We start from the raw sequence: 17,900 nt of genomic DNA on the forward strand, positions 1-17,900 counted from the left end.
GGAGTCAGCCTGCCAGGAAATACACATAGGAATGTGGGCTGAATTATTCGTAAGTACTTCTGTTATGGGTTAGGCAGCTCATTCTGTCTTAAATTTTTTTTTAGTCAGGTATGACTTGATTGCTATGTTAGTCACACTCTGGAAAGAAATAGCTGCTAAATGAAAGTATGTGTCTTTTATTTTTATGACTAATTATAGATATAGCATGTGGTTCATGTTCACATGATTGCAAGAACATTTTTAGAAAACTCCGTTTCCACGTCAGTAACTTTGCCTTTCCATGGTGTGGCAGCCTTCTTCCCTTCCCTTCGCTTCTTTCCCTTCCCTTCCCTTCCCTTCCCTTCCCTTCCCTTCCCTTCCCTTCCCTTCCCTTCCCTTCCCTTCCCTTCCCTACCCTCCTTTCCCTTTTTCCCTTCTCCTTCCCTTCCTTTCTCCTTCCTTCCTTCCTTCCTTCCTTCCTTCCTTCCTTCCTTCCTTCTTTCCTTCCTTTCCTCACTCCCTTTTCCCCCTCTTTTTCCAAGACTGGGGTTTGAACTCTGTATTAAATGCTTTCAAGTGCTCTACCACCTGAGCCACACTTCGAACCCTAGCAGTCTTTCTTTGGGAAGCAGGCAGACAGATGGTAGGAAAATGTCTGGTTAGGTGAATACTTTGGTGAGGACAGGATAAGAGAAACAGCAATGATAGAACTTGATTTTTTAATAAGTGGCATTAGTTGTCTTCAATCTGTGGCAGAGAATTCCTGGCTGTTCCACTGGACTTGGAGTTTCACAAATGGATAAGCAACACTCCAACAGGCAGAACGACGTAGCACTGAGAAATAATGGGAGGACAAAATGATGGGAGGACAGAAATGTCTAGTATAGGATGCTTCCAGCTTCAAAAAAAGAATTTTATTTCAGAAAATTCTTCTCTGTAATGGTAACTGTAGCAGAATCCCTGTTATAGGCCATGAAATAAATGCTTGGCCATTTCCTGTGTTCAGTGGTTCTCCTCATGAGAAGCCACAATGGGTTGATCAGCTGCCACAGGAAACCTAAGCCTTGACACAGTCCAGGGTTTCTCTTTAGAGCTAACAAGGGCAGAGAACTTGGAAACCTGCATTTGAACAATTTCAGAGATTGCAAGTCTCTCATAAATGTATTCCTGAGTGAAGGGAAAAGTGAGTTCAGGGGATGGAGGCCTCTCAATACTTTAGCAACTGATACATCATTGAAAGAATTTCACATTTCCTTTTACTTGTGAGGACTTGTATTTATATTCTTAAGCCATTGTTGAGCTAACATGAATCTTCATGAGAGGGCAGGTTGGAAAATTCAGTATTAATTTACCCCAATAATCCTAATATGTATCTTTTGTTGTTGTTGTTTTGGTTTCGTTAGATGACAGAGACAATATCAAAATCTTAAATGTGACCTCTGTCCCTCTGTTCCTTTTCTTTCTGAGATGTGGTGGAGTCCCAAATGTTGGGATAAACACAGTTTTGCCCAGCATATTCAGTTCCTAAATGAACTTCCTGGGCATGTGATTTTTTATGGTGGTGCAGCCAGCTCCACCTGAATGAGCCCATCTCTGATGGGAGTGGTGGAGTGAAGACACTGTGAGCAAGAGAGTGAGTCCTTGGTGGATGGCAAGGTGGCCCCTCCCCCATGAGGAAAGGCTGAGACCAGTTGATTTGTGTATCTTACAATGTGAGAGACTCGGGGAATAGTAAAATGCACTGGACTGGACTAGCTGGAGCTGCCGCTGTCTGGCAGTGGTGCTCATGGGAGAAAGGACTTTGGTGGGGACATGGACATCTCACCTGTGACAAAAGTACATGTTTCCCTACATCAGAAGTGAGAGTAAAAAGAAATTGTGATAGGATCTCCCAGTGCACCTCAGGCTGGCATTGAACTTGTGATCAGCCTGCCTCAACTTTCTTAGTACTGGGATTGGAGGCATGTACCACTAGGCTTGCAAAGAAGTGAGATCATTTTAAAGGAGACTTTGTGTGGAACAGGGTTGCCTATAATGGACTGGGGCGGGGGTAGGGCAGGGACCACAAACAGTAGGCCCAAGTGAAGAGATTAAGAGACCCACCTGCACATTGTTCAAATCCCAGTTATGCTGATCACTTGGTGATCATGAGAGGGACTAGAGTGAGAATGGTAGAATTAAGTGAGCTCATACTACCACCTGTATTGTAGAAAGTTCCACAGGGAAGCTGGTTAAATTGTGTGTGTGTGTGTGTGTGTGTGTGTGTGTGTGTGTGTGTGTGTGTGTGTGTGTGTGTGTGTTGTTTATTGAGGCTTGAGCTCAGGGACTCCTGCTCTCATTTGGCTTTTTTACGGAAGTATGGTGCTCTACCACTTGAGCCACACCTCCACTTCTAGATTAATTGAGTTGAAATAAATTGAGCTAGAACTAACTCAGCTAGATTCTACTTTGATTAACTTCTAGTGTTTGATTGAGGTAAGAGTCTCATAGACTTTTCTGCCCAGGCTGGCTTTGAATTATAATTCTCCAAGTTCAGATGAAGCAGTAGCTAGGATTATAGGTATGAGCCACCCGCACCTGACTGAAGTAAGAATAGTCTTACAACTTTTAGAAATTGTTATTATAGGGCCAGCAGCGTGGCGTACTGGTAGAGTGCTTGCCTAGCATGCACAAAACCCTGGGTTTGACTACTTGGTACCACATAAACAGAAAAAGCCAGAAATGGCATTGTGGCTCAAGTGGCGGAGCACTAGCCTTGACAAAGTTCAAGAACAGTCCTTAGGCCCTGAGTTCAAGCCCCAAGACTGGCAAAAAATGTTATTATAAAGATGATGTACAGAGGGGTATAGTTACATCAGGTAAAGAGTACATTTCTTTTTGGAAAATGTCACCACTTGCTTTGTTCTCTCCCAGTGTTTCCCTCCTGCTCCCACCCACCCATTGTACAGTAAATTTTCAACTTAGAGTCTAGTTGCTAGAGTCTAGTCTGCTGCCTTTGTCCACTCTGTCTATCCATTTCTGTGCTTCCCCCGTAGACTTTCTATTCTTTGTTGTGTTTTTTTCTTTTCTTAAATGTTGGGATACTGTATAGAGGAGCTATAGTTACATTCGTCAAGTAGTAGTGCATTACTTCTCACACGTTGATACCCCTTCTCGTGTTTTGGTCCCCAATTCCCCTCCCATCCTCTCCTACCAATCATTGTGTTTCCCCCTTTCCCTTTCCTATTTCAAATAAACAAATAAACATATATACAATATATCAGGTAACAAGCTAAGATATTGTAACATTATGAGATTAACCAATGGACAAAAAAAGAAGAGAAATAACATAGTATATTAAGAACAATAATCACACAAGATAAAGCTCTGTTTCCATATCCTAGAGATCCTTTCACTTAGTCTCATCCTATATGACCTTCTCTATCTAAGTTTTGAGCTATTGCAATCCTCTGCTAGGGGAATCCTAGGTGTGTACTAATTATTACAAATGAGGGAAACCATGGAGCCCATGTTCCTTTGGGTCTGGCTTAGTTCACTTAATGTTACTTTTTCCAAGTCTTTCCATTTCGCTATGAATAGGGGGATGTCATTCTTTCTGATGGCAACAGGGAATTCTATTGTGTATAAATACCACATCTTGATCCATGATCTACTGAGGGGCATCTGGGTTGATTCCATATATTAGCCATGGTGAACAATGCTGCAATGAACATCATTGTGCTAGTATGCCTTCTATTCTTGACACTTAAAGGTACAGCAAGAGCATGACACTTCTCATATTTCTATCCAGTGATAGGAAAGGAATCCAGGAAGCTGATCTGAAGTATCAGAGAACAGAATAAAGCTACTTTCTGCTCACATCCTGTGTGGACCAAATGAACCACTCAGTAACTTGTCCATTGCTATGTGTGGGAATACCCATAACCGTCGCTAGATTCTAAGCATGATTGCATTACCCATCACCAGTGTTCTCAGGCCATTACCCACTCCATTTGAGTCTTAAACGTTTCCCCCATAGAAGACCTCCTGGTTCCTTTTAGCTTTGTAGTTCTGTGATTCCATTTTATGGCTGAGCCAAGGTTTGATATGCACATAGAATTCATAGTTGTAAATTTTGTTTACACTCAAACTTTTTCCAGAAGGGACAAAACTAACCAAACCTCCATGTTCCATTGGCCTTTGCACTGCGTTGCACTAAATATAGCATTAAGGTTTGCTTGTTCCTTCAGTAGTTTTCCTCTTTGCTAAACTTTATGTAGAAAAGATTAGTGAGGTGCAACATTTTGAGCACATGTATTTTCTGACTCCCCCATATAAATTCTGCTGATTCAGTCAACATGTGGTGTTTATATTTTCTGGATGAAAAATCACAGGCAAATGAAGTTCCAGAAAGTAAAAGGAATAGCCAGTTTAATATAATCAAATATTATAGAACTCTTAGACATTTTGGAATTTATGAAAGAATTCTGCATTACCTCATGGGCATCAAAAAGTAGTCCCAGTTTGTTGAATTTTAAGTTTCTTCCTAACACAGCTGTTGTCTAAGGTTACATAATTGTCTGTAAATTCCTGTCTGTCTCTGACATGCCCAGGAAAGAGTCGACACGACCAAATCATGTCTTTAACTAGTTGAGCTATTTTAAATGATACCAAAAGGTGTGCATTGTAGTTCACCTGAAATGAGATCGTGATTAGAGTAGCATAAAGCAGACAGAATGAGTGGGCAGCAGACATTTTAATCTGCTTGCTGCTTTGCTAGGCTTCCTAAAAACTCAAGTATTATAATAGAAATGTTTTGCCTTAGATCTTTACTTGCTTGGGTGTATGTTAGTTTTAAATTCGGTCAAACATTCAATCTTTTTCAAATAAAAGGTTTTCAGTTTAACACTGTACACAAACTACCCATTCATACGCAGAGCACCTGTCTTGTTAAACTAGAGCAACAGTAGCAAAAACTGTAACACCCCAGTGCCCATAACCTGATAGACTTGTTATTTTAATCTACTTTTCATTTAAATATTCACAAAGTTTCCTTCACTCTCTCTAGCCTAATGGTTTAGTTCTCACCAGAGATCATCTTCAAATTCACCATGCAACCAAAACCTCAGAAATCTCAGTATCCAACACCCAATGCCCCACTGGAACAAAATGTGTTGGGAAGTCAAATATAATAAAATGCCTTTTCAGAAATCTGTGTCTATTAGTTCCATTTTTCTTAGGGTCCGAGGACTTGCTCCATGTAACAGTGATTAATGAGGAACAGTTGGATAGCGTGAAGTAGCTGTTTCTGAGAGAAGTTTGTTTTCAGCCTTACTGGACTGTTAAGTGCTCAGAGCTAGCTAAGTGATATGGAGGGGCAGTACTTACTGTGAATTAGAAGGTAGCCAGAGCACGATTCTTTATTCTAGACTTCTGATGGTGTTATTTGTGGCCACATAGCACATTTTCCATGGATTAGCGTAGCCAAGGAGCCACATGTGATTTAATGGAGCAAGAGCCCCATCTATGTGGTCATTGTGATTGGTTCACTCAGGACAAACTGGCCCCAACCTGGCCTGGTGGAGCCCTTGTGTGGGACTTGCCTCTACTTGGATCAAGAAAACTTCTTCTGTCTGTGTGTTCTGACAGTGGGAGGATAGCTGAGCAATGTGCCTGCAATACACCAGGAGGCAGGACAGAAACAGGACAGGGGACAAGTGCTGGTTTTCCTTTAGGTCTGTATCTAGGTCTGACTTCAGCTCTGCTATACATCTCCTGTTTTTGTTTGTTTCATTTGTATCTCTTTTATTTGTCCCAACACATATAGCCTTCAAATAAACATTAAAAAAGGTTTTGCTATAAAATGTATCTACTATGTACTTCCACCTGACATGCACTATGCACTTCTTTAAAAAAATGGATTTTATAGCAATCCAAGTCATCTATCTATCTATCTATCTATCTATCTATCTATCTATCTATCTGTATATACCAAGATTTTTCTGAGTACCTACCTATTCTAAAACATAGTGACTTAATGGCATTTGCTGGGAAGTGAATGAAGCTAGAGCCAATTATGTTGAGTGAGGTAAGTCAAGACCAAAGGAACAAAAGGCACATAGTATCCTTAATATGTGGATATTAGATCCACACAGTACAAGAGCAATGACTCAATATTTGGGTACCCAATGTCATGGACATGGTATTGGACATATAAACATAACTACATAGACATAAAATCTATGATGGGCTATATGCTCTATAGACATAATGTTTTATTTTTTTTTGTTTTTGTTATTTTCGTTGTTTTTTTTTTTTGCCAGTCCTGGGTCTTGAACTCAGGGCTTGAGAACTGCCCTTGGGCTTTCTCCCGGCTAAAACTCTACCGCTTGAGTCACATCACCAGTTCCTGCTTTTTTCTATGTATGTGGTACCGAGGAATCGAACCCAAGTCTCGTGCATGCGAGGCAAGCACTCTACCACTAGGCCAAACTCCTGGCCCTGGATATAATGTTTTATTACATAGACTGTTATGTATTTATGACATACAAACCCTCAGCTTAATTTTAGTTATGTTCTAAAATCTAAATGCCAGTGATTGTATATAGAGATTCCCTTCTTGAATACTTGTTTCTTAAACATGACATTTGAAATATGATGTAAAAATGAAAGTTAATAAATAAAAAAATAAAAAGAGAAAAAAAAACATAGTGGCTTGACAAAGCAACAAGCATTTAATTCGCTGGTCTTTGTATTGTGTGGGTAATTTGGATCTGAATTAGGATGAGCTAATTTTCAGTGGGCCTGCTTTTGGGTTTGGAGTGTGTTGTTGGGTTTCTCAGAGCTGACCAGTCTAGGGCAGCCTCACTCAGAGGCCTGGAGTTTACTGGTCTTAGTGGCAGGATGCACAGAAGTGACTGGCCATGCATTACCATCAGGCTAGCCCTGGCTCGGTCACATGAACGTTGTAAGTGAGACTGAGAGTGAGTGATGGAGGGCTGCAAGTTCTCTGAAGGTTCACACTTGTTCTTGACACATCAGTCCTTCTGCACTATTCTTTTTGTTTCAGTTGAAGGAATGGGAATCTTTGTTTTTGGTGGGTTTTTGTTTGTTTGCATTTTGTTTTTGTTTTGATAGAAGGCCTGTGGCCTGGGCCTTGAACCTGTGATCCTCTGGTCTCTGTATCCAGGGTGCTAGGATTACAGGCAGTAATCTTGTTCTTAATGGGAGGAGCTGAAACCTGAAGTGAACAGATGCAGGAAGGCATGGGATAACTCATCTATTAATGCACAAACTTCATTGAAGGTCATTCAGTTACAAAGCAGCAGAGACTGGATTCGAGAGTTATTCTTCTGACTGAAAATTCACTGTTCTTCAACCTTTTTCTCAAGACTTGACAATAGATCCATGTGGTCCACGTGTCACAATCGAATTAGCCTCCAAATTCTTATCCTTAGATTATTTTTAAATAACCTTGGAGTTATTCTGAGTGTCCTTTGTTATAATAAAGATCTTCACTGTCCACAAATGGGGCATGCTTGGCTAACACTACATAAGCAAGTTGAGTCTTATTGAGATCCACAACAAAACCAAGGTTCCCAATTCCATCTGTATCATAGTTATAAGGAGAAATACCAGGTGTTATTTTAGAAAGGCAGATAAAGTAACATGGAGTACCTAGTTAACTTGTCAGCAATATAGGAAGGAAAGAAATGATTCTTTTGTGCACATGCCAACAGGAAGTTGGAAGCTGGGGAGAGGTGGAATCTGTAGATGAGGAAGAATGTTGTCTACAAGCAGAGGAAAGAAATATGGCGTTCAGCCTCACTCCCGGGATCCTAAGGAAGCAGCCATGGCAGTGGCTTCCACTGAGAACCTTGACAGCCCGTGGGCAAGGCTCTAGGCTCATTCCAGAGCAAGCCTTCTCCAAGTCATTGCAAAGAAGCAGAGCAAGTGTAACAGAGCCCAGAGCCAAGGCCCACAAAGCCAGGAACTACATTGCAAGTCTTAATGGAACCTCAGTCAAAATCATTTTGTCACTTCTAAAACAATTTAGCTCAAATTTCTCTGTCATCCTTGGCTCACCAGTGCTAACACTGTTGTGTACATTCTTCTAGATTAATCTTCAAGTTATTTGTGGGTAACACAGACAACCTTAGGACCAAAATACAAACATACATAGATTTTTGGGTAGAAAGGAAAGTCAGAAGGGCACAAAAAGTTATAGCGAAAGGCCGGTAACAGTGGCTCATGCCTATAATCCCAACTAGTTGGTAGGCTGAGATCTGAGGATTGCGATTTCCTCACAGGAAAGTCCCTGAGACTTATTTCCAGTCAATCACAGAAAAAGAATAAGTGGAGCTGTGACCCAAGTGGCAGATCACTAGACTTGACCAGAATAAAGCTCAGAGACAGCTCCAAGACTCAGAGTTCTAGTCCCAGGACCAGAAATAAAAAGTTACAGTGGGTACCAAGAAAGCAGCTTCCAGGAATTTTCCTTTTAGTTAAGTAGGATCTTCTCTTAGAAGGTAAAAGTTGGCAAGTAGAATTGAGCACTTGGGAACATCTCAAAGATCATTTGTTTAAGGTGAGATGTCTGAAGACTTACCTTTGGGACGTAAGCATCAGAAAGAGGTGTTCAAATGTTTAAATGAGACAAGGAGGTGGTTGTTAAGGAAAGTAGATTGTGACTTTCAAGCTACCTATGGTGGAAAAGGTGATATTAGTGTTTGTGGGGGGGGGGCGGGGGGTGTGCGCGCATGATTGCATGTGTGTATGCTGAAAACTGATCCCAGGGCCTTGACATGGGAAACACATACTTCAGAACTGAATTATACCCTTAGCTCCTATATTGTTTTAAAATGCCTCATTGTCTCCCATTTTCATATCCTTTCACCATATGGGTAAAGACGTTGCCTTGAGCACCTGCAGAGGTGCTGATTTGGAGTGTGGGGTGTGGAAGCATGGGGATGGGAAGAGCTTCAGTATATTCCTCACCCTTCAGAACCAGTCTAGGTTTAAACTCTCCTGGGGGATTTAAGTGATTTATTTTAAAAGATTGTGCATTCTTACAAGGAGTATTGTAGAATCACTTTAGTCCCCTCTTTACTGCTAGTTTCCATATGCATTCTGGTAGAGGAGAACCTGTACAGAGAAGTTGGGCCTTTCATTGAGCCTTTAGTATAGGGTGGTAGTGCTGACATTCCTAGACTACATGTCATCAAACACCCATTCTTTCTGCTATCAGAAAGGTATATAGTATTCTAACCACCAGAGTAAAATCCCCAAATCACTTATCAATACAGACGATTACAATTATAGATGTCATTTTATAATATTAAAGAAAAAAGTCAAGGAAATTAGAAGACACCAGATTGATAACCATTAGGTAAGAAGAAAGTAAATTCTGAAATCTCCCTTCCCCAGCTCAAGTAAGGACAAGCCCATTTAATCACAGATATGAGCTGCAGGAATTCCCTTGTTTACTACCAGCCACTGGAACCAATTTCACTTACAGTTTTGTCCAGTGCACTAAATAAATTAGAGGAAATTATGTAATGGTTGGAATTTTACTATGATGTGTCAAGAATTCAGAGATAACCAAAGAATCACTAAGTCTGCAAATACTTTTTTTTTGCAGTGATTGGCCAAAGCCTTCTAAATTTATATTTATAGAGGAGAAGAAAAAAACAATCATTAAAGAATACTACATTTTTATTTTCAAGTTGTAGCTAAAGAGTTTTTAAAGACTGGTTATTTGGAAAGGTTTCCTACCTTTGGTGGTTGTGTTAGCAATTTTTCAGTTACTGTAACAAATATTGGAGACAATCAGCTTATAAAGATAAAGGTTATTTTCGCTCACAGTTTTGGAGATGTGAGTACATGATTGGTTGGTCTCATTGTTTGGGGCATGGCAGCAGCAGCATGAGGCATAACCATTCACCTCATGGTGAAAAGAGGAAGAAGAAGAGACTGTAGTCTCAAAGTCTCCTTGAGGAACATACAGCCAATGATGAGAAGGCTTTTCAGGAGTTTCTGCTCTCTTAGGTTCCACAGGCAGGCTAGGGGCCAAGATTTTAACTCATGGGTCTTTGGGGAACACTTATCCAAATAAGAGCAATGGCTTGGACATGTTTCCAAAACCAAAATATAATCTAGGTGCCTTCTGGAGTCTTGTTAGTGAATTCAAGTGTTATTCTTTACAAATTGCTGTATGATAAGATTTCTTTTTTTTTTATGATAAGATCTCTTACTTTTGCTGTCCATGAAAGGAAAGCTGGCTGTGGCTTTTTCCCTATAGTACTTGAATCTCTGAATTTCTCTGATTGGCCCCAGGCCAACTTCGCTTAATTATCTTGCTTTTTAGAAACATCGTTTTTATTTGGGTATAACAGATGGTCGGAACAATTTTGAAAGACAGTAGAGCACATTCCCAATTGATGCTTCATGCATCTCTCCTTCCTCTTAACATCTGTAGTGGGCTGGACAGAGGCCTTGGAAGTGCCCACAGCCTAATCGCCAGAATCCACGACTAAGACCTTACTTGGCAAAAGAATTGTTGTACTGAAATAGGTTAAGAATCTCAGAATGTGATTATTCTAAATTATCCCAGACAGCCTTAAGAAAATATCAAGCATCCACATTAGACACATGTAGAAGAGGAAGCCCTGGAGAGGGGAGGGAGTGGTCTTTCTACTGATGTCCTTCTTTGGTTCTTGGATCTATTTCAAGGTATCAACCAGTGCTTGGTTGTGATTGTCTATAGTCTCCACCAATGAGTTTCCCAGGCTTTCTGTTTGTCACGGCATTGATAGTCTTGAGGTACATTGCACAGTGACCCTTGTTTCCTCTGCCCCTTTTTTCATAATTTGATTGGAATTCAATTAGGGAGACAAATACCAGAAAGTGCCCTTGTTACTATACCAAAGTAAAGAATGATCTCCATGATTTATCATCAGTGATCTTAACTTCAATTACTGAGATAAGAGCATGTTTTCAAGTTTATCCACTCTAAAGGTACTATCTACTCTTTTTATACTCCATTGCTCGAAACCAACTCTAAGTGCAGCTGATATTCAGTAAAGTAAGAAAGTATTAAGCTTATGGTCAGCATGTGTATGCATGCATACTCAGCATATTATATGGACCTTTTTTGTAAGAAAGTTGTCTTTATTTTTCTGCCTTCTCTCCTTTTGTTTCCTTTCTTTCTCTCTTTCTGTTCATAATTTGCTACTATCAATGTATGCATATTTATAATATAATACATTTAGCATAATCCAATGATCTATTACAATATTATTTAGATGCTCAAATTGTTACAGTTTTTATGTCACTTGTGTTTTATTTATTTATTTTTTTACTTTTCTTTTTTGGTACTGGTTATTGAGCCCAGGATGTTGCACTTGGTAGGCAAGTGCTTGGTCCTTGAGCTACATCCCAATCCTTGTTTTTGTAATATAGTATTGGTTTAATTTTCGTTCTGTTCTCCAACTTATTAATAACCTATTACTCTGTAATAAATTGCTCCCAAAGTCAATGGTTTATAATAGTAAACATGGTTTTTTAGTTTTCATAGTTCTAGAAGCTGTGTATGGCTTACTGGATACCTCCGGCTTATTGGGTCCCACACAATTCTGCCATGAAGGTAACAGTAAGAACTGTAATTATTTCAATTCATTTTTTATTTTAAAAGATTTTATTAGCATTGATTTTTTTACATCATATCTCAAATATCATGTTTAACAAACAAGTATTCAAGAAAGGAATCTCTATATGCTATCACTGACACATAAATTTTAGATCATAATTAAAATTAAGCTGAGAGTTTGTATGTCATGGATACATATTGATCAATATAACGTTCTGTATATAAAGTATAAACCCAATCATAGATTTATATGTCTGTGTAGTTATACTTTTATCTCCAAGACTGTGTCAATGACCTTGGGTGCCTGAATATTGAGACATTGCTCTTGTACTGTTTGGATCTCATATCTACCTATCAAGGAGACCATTCACCTTTTGTTCCTTTGGTCTTGACTTACCTCGTTCAACATGATTTGATTTGCTCTAGTTTCATCCACTTCCCAGTGAATGCCATTATTTTATCTTGTCTGTTGGTTATGTTGAATTCCATTGTGTGTGTGTGTGTGTGTGTGTGTGTGTGTGTGTGTGTGTGTGTGTGTGTGTGTGTGTATCTGACATTTTTTGTATCCATTCATCTGTACTGGGGCATCTGAGTAGTTTCCATCTCTTTGCTATTGTATTTCACTTCTTTATAGGGAAAAATCTTCTTCCAGGATCACACACATGGCTAGTGGTAGCCCTCAGAACCTCACTGGGTACAGATACATCATTTAGTTCATTGCTATGTAAATCTCTTCAAAGAAGAGCTCATGACAGTTGGCTTCTCTTAGAATGAGAGGGAAAGATGTACCCCAAAGGGAAATCATAGTCATTTTGTAACCAAATGATGGACATGACATCTTATCACTTTTGTCACTTTATATTTGTCACAAGTGAGTCACTAGTTCAGCCTACACTCAAAGAAAGAGGATTATAAAAGGGATGAGTGTGAGGAGGCAAGAATCATGGAGGGTTATTTTACAGGCCACCTACCACATGCAGTACTTGTCAGACACATCAAATTGCTTCAGGTAATTGGAATGGCAAAGGGAAAAAATGAAGTGGGTCGCATCAAAACAATCTGCGGATGGATTGAATGCTTTATTTCTAATAATGTTGGATATGTTGTCACTTAACGACATGGTTTCTCCCTTATTCTTCTTATTGGTAATTTACATGTTTATATTTTTCTTGAATGTCTTCATTCACTCTTCCAGGAATACATGATAGGAAGTTTCCAGGCAGATATGACATTTAGAATGCAGGATGTGGGCTATGTGAGCTTTTTGGGGAACAATTGTCTATGCATATTTAGGTCCTGCTTCCTGTCACCAGGTTTCTGGAGTTTATGGAGACTGCTTGTGCAGCATGTCTATGAGCCTCATATCCATAACCACTGCACTCTAGGATTTGTGCGTGTGATAAGATACAGGTGTTGCTTGTGAAGGACCAGTGAGTGCTCTTAGGGAAGCCATTGGATTGTGGTGAGGTCAGGTGGAAGTGGTTCAACAAATATGCAGCCTGGGGGCAGTGAGCAGAAGGAAGAGAGGGCAAGGCAACTTCAGGAGAGCCCATGAATGCATTTGAGTTCTACACGTACCAGGAAGGCAGGTTTCAAGGAAGGCACATGGAATATGATTTTCAAGTATCTTTCTCTGCTTCTGAATTTAGAATGGACTTTCCATTTGCAGAAGAAGGGACTGATCCCAGCAGCAGTTCAGGCCCTGCCAGACAGCACAGCTGGGCACTTACCCAGTCATCCTTCTCAGATGCCTTCACTTAGGCAGCTTATATGGCAGCTCCCCTGACAGGAAGATCCTGGAGTCCTGCCAAAAGGACATCCTCTTAATGTGCTATGAATTCGTGCAGTGGCCTGGGCCACAGCCAGTGGCCATTCTTTTGAGGAAGGAGATAAGATTACTCTCAACCTTAGGAAAGCATGAAGATGATGCATTAAGACTCTGGAGAAGCAAAAGCACATTTCCCATTTTATTACACTTATAAGAAAATAACAGTTTTTTCATTCCTTTAAAAATTTCACTGTCAGGATAATGTATAGAGGGGTTACAGTTACATTCATCAGGTAGTGGGTACATTACTTCTCGTACATTGATACCCCTTCTCAGGTTTTTGTCCCATTTTCCCTCCTCCCACCTCCTCGCAATCATCTTGTTTCCCCCCTTCCCTTCCCTATTTCAAATAAACAATTAAACATATATTCAATATACCAGGTAACAAAGTCAGTTACAGTAACAACATGAGATTAGCCATAAGGGTAGAAAAGAAGAGAAATAACATAGTACATTAAGAACAACAATCACACAAGATAAACCCCTTGTTTCCATATATTCTTTTTTGGCTAAATATTTTATTTTATTTTTTATTGTTGGGATAATGTATAGAGGGGTTACAGTTACATTCGCCAGGTAGTAGGTGCATTACTACTCACACATTGATACCCCTTCTCATGTTTTTGTCCCCACTTTCCTCCCCTCACCTCCTCCCAATCATCTTGAAGAAAATAACATTTTAGTGACAACTTTCACCTAGGAAAAATCACTGGAGGAATACCTGACTCATTAGGTTCCTAGAACAACATCCCAGAAAAGAGAAAACCAGACACACGGAGACATGGACACCTTCAAGAGTCTAGGCCTAGGAGCTAGACGAGGAGTGCAGTAGTGGAGCATGCACTTCCCATGTGTGAGGCCCTGGGTTCTAGTCCCAGCAAAATAAACAGATAGAAAAATCAAACAAATCAGTTTATTTATGAGTATGGTCCCTGTAAGTTCCAATTCTCCTTGTTTTTGCAGATCTCTGAAGCTTGGTTCCAGTGTCACAGATTTCAGGATAGACGTTAGGATGGAGATTCAGACCAGGAACTCTGTTCCCATCGCTTGCTTTCTGATTAACGTCAGCAACAATTCTTCTCCTGTCCCACACAGGGAGTCATTCAAGGCCTCCTCTTTGTGCAGTGAATAATGGGTGAGTCTGAAGGGCCATTGGTGATTGGTTGTGGGAGAATTTCATGAGTAGCCCCAGATGGGCATTCTGAGGGGAAGAACTCACCTGGACCCAGTTATTTGCCGTCATCTCTGTAGATCCTTACTCCTGTCATTGGGGGCTGCTTTATGTATCTAATTAGAGTTTAGACTCAGGTCTCTGCCTGGGGTGCAGGTATATTTGGAAGGAAAGTATGGTGAGAAGTAACACCTGGATGCTAAGTAAAATTTCTTTGAATTGATGTAAACATTTAATTCCACAGGAGAAGGTGGTGGAGTAATATAGTTGAGATACTATACTAATACAGTTGCTTATTTTCTGTTCCTTTGGCAACCCTTTCCTCTCCCCATTGGAACAGATGGACAATTCTGAACTCATCACCTCAGGAAAAGGAAGTGTTAATGTAGAAAGCGTCTCCAGAATTGTGTTCCAAAATTCTAAGTCTTTAGAGGACTACAAGTATTTGAGGGATGAAAGGAATAATTAGAAGCTCGGAGGAGAACTGGGATTTCCCTAAGATTAGAAAAAATTTTCCTAGACTGGAGAGTGAAGAGGCAGAATTAGCTGAGCCTCTGGTAGCTTGTAGACAGGATTTCTGAGCCCGGTTGCTTGGATGTCCTCTTGGAGGAATGTCTTCTCTAGTCAATGTCACCCAGTGGGTCCATGGATGACCTCTCAGCTCTTTCCAAACACAAGGGGAACCTGGGGACCTGAAGCAGCAATGTTCCCATGCGGTGCTCCCTACATCCACATTGTCCCAGTTGGCCTATGGCCATTGATGGATACAGGTCTCCACCAACACGCTCTTCCCAGTGAGTGAGCTCCATGGCCCCTTCCAGTCAGGTGGCTATCTCTACCACTTCTCCAGTGCCAAGCTAGAGGAGGAAGGAATCCTTTAGCCCGAATAATGCTTGGGTATCAGTATGCCTACAATGTAAATGTATCTGAGGTCATGATGGTTCTCTGAGGTCGTGCTCTAGTTCCAGACACGGGGACCAACAGGTCCTTACTCTTACTTGCCTCAGTGGAAACTACAATGAGGCTCAGGGTAAATTTTTATAAGAATATAATATAAAAGTTTATACATTTTCATGCTGGCATTAGGAATTCTCTGTAACCCCCATCGATTTTATGACACTTTGTGAAGACCAGAGCCTGGCATCGTGTTGCTGAGGCAAATGTGAGTCATGTTTGTTGTAGTAGCACTTGGGGCATTCCTCTGAGATGTGCTCAAATCCCGCTACAGTAGAACATTTTCCCCAGGAAATGTATCAATCTGATACAGACTCTTGAATCATAATCTCTCTTTTCCTCTGACCATAGTTCTTGCAACACAGTCATACAGGGAGACCTTCATGTCAGATAGCCATGAAATGAACGCTTAATGAAACTCTGTGAAAGTTAGGGTAAAACTTTCTTTACAAAGAAACTTCCTTAAATCTTCAGTTGACTAGCATATGAAAAAGTACACTGTGTGTAGGGACAGAAAAAGTTTGTTAAAATCCTTGAGCCACCGGAAAGGAAATACAATATATACCTTCTAGATTATATACTTCCTCATCTGGTAGTAGGAACAGAATGTGGAACAAAGACCTGTTTATTACTTCCCTAGTTTTCTCTTGTCCTCCCTTTTTATGGTGGCAATCTTTTATTTTAGATCCATTTTTTATTAAAGAATTTATTAACATTGATTTTTACATCATATTTCAAATGACATGTTTAACAAACAAGTATTCAAGAAGGGAATCTCTATATACAATCTCTCTCCCTCGTTTGTTAGAGCAGTATTAGAACTGTGTTAGACACTATTGGAACTATTGGGAAATATCCAGGAACTTCTTCTCAGAGTATGTACAGTGTCACTCCTGACAGCATAATAAAAGTGGTAGTATAGAGATCTCATCATGACTTTGCACTGCATTTCTGCTCTGAATCATTCACTGTGGCCTCATTCTCAGGTTTCATGGGTTGGCAAGATGAGTGTGATACTAGGTCCACATCTTCCATGCTGAGTCCAGTGGAATGGGGCTTGTCTTTGGGAGCAGGTCCTGAATATCTTGCATTTCACTGCATCTTGACTGGCTCACAAATAAGGACCATCACTCACCATGAGTGGTGGAGGAAATAGATGGTAATAAGAGAATTGTGGAATACACTAGTATCCCCAAGAGACTTTCCTAGACCCCCAGTGGATGCTTGAGACCTCAGATAGTAGCAAATATTTTCTGTACATACTGTGTTTTCCTATATAACTACCTAAAACAAAGCTTAATTTATAACAGTAAGATATTAACCACAGCATCTAAAAATAAAATAGTTATAAGTATATTGCAGTAAGAGCTATATGAATGTGGTCCCTTTTTCTGTGTTGCCTCTGCTTCTGCTTCTGCCTCTGCCTCGGTGTCTGTTTTCAGTCTGTCTCTCATTGTTCTTCAGTGTTCATAGAGGTTTGGTTCCTGAATCCTTTGAGAACACAAACATCCATAGATGCTCCTATTTCATGGAGACTCCAATGCACTTTAAAGTATTTCTTGGTTACTTACTATACCTAATAAAATGCAAATGCTGTATAGTTATTATACTGTGGTTTAGAGAGCTACAATAAAAAAGAAAAAACTTGATATTCATTACAGATGAATTTTCTGCCTACAATATTTCTGATCCACAGTATCTGTATGTGTGTAACCTGACTATATTGTATACACCCTTCCTCTTTTGATGGTATGCCTACATAATGAGTTGAAATGAAGTAAATATATAGGCATTATAATGAGGTATTGGGCTCCTAGGTAAGTTTTACAGAACACAATCACCCAACCACTGTGACAGTGTAAATGTCAGGCTACCAAGTAACCAATCTGTTCGTACATAGGTTATGGTATATGTGGGGTGGATACCATGGTCAAATGGGTGATTCAGATTCTAGGAAAGCAGCAAAATGGTGACATTTAATGAAGCTAATCAGAATGCTATAATTTAAGACTTAGCTTTGATTAGTGATTTATTTATTAGTGATCTATTTCTGGGATTTTCCACTTAGGTTTTTGCATTATAGGTTTGTGAAATCTTGGAAAGTAAAACTGTCTGGATAGGGAGAAATGCTGTGTAATTCTTTTGATGGATCCTGTCTTAGTAATTTCTGGACCACTGGAGTAAGTTTATTACAAGCATCTGCACAGGCTAAAAAAATTATTTCACGGGCCAGGAGTTTGGCCTAGTGGTAGAGTGCTTGCCTAGCATGCATGAAGACCCAGGTTCGATTCCTTGATACCACACACTTAAAAAAAAGCCGGAAGTGGTGCTGAGGCTCAAGT

General features: G+C 40.0%; 1 protein-coding gene across 4 annotated transcripts in view; it reads left to right on the top strand.

The window, feature by feature from the left end:
• The window catches only part of Epb41l4a (erythrocyte membrane protein band 4.1 like 4A), a 773,501-nt gene that overhangs the window by 436,031 nt on the left and 319,570 nt on the right, over nucleotides 1-17,900 (top strand). For 3 of the 4 annotated variants that reach the window (XR_016535219.1, XR_016535218.1, XR_016535226.1), the window contains one exon: nucleotides 14,397-14,568. The gene's annotated coding sequence lies outside the window, so the exon portion shown is untranslated. Of the gene's footprint in view, nucleotides 1-14,396; nucleotides 14,569-16,544; nucleotides 16,565-17,900 lie in introns of those variants that run through there. The other variant, XR_016535231.1, reaches the window with a different exon arrangement.

The sequence above is a fragment of the Megascapheus bottae genome, chromosome 4 (genome assembly GCF_031878675.1).
Source record: "Megascapheus bottae isolate mThoBot1 chromosome 4, mThoBot2.hap1, whole genome shotgun sequence".
NCBI lineage: Eukaryota > Metazoa > Chordata > Mammalia > Rodentia > Geomyidae > Megascapheus > Megascapheus bottae.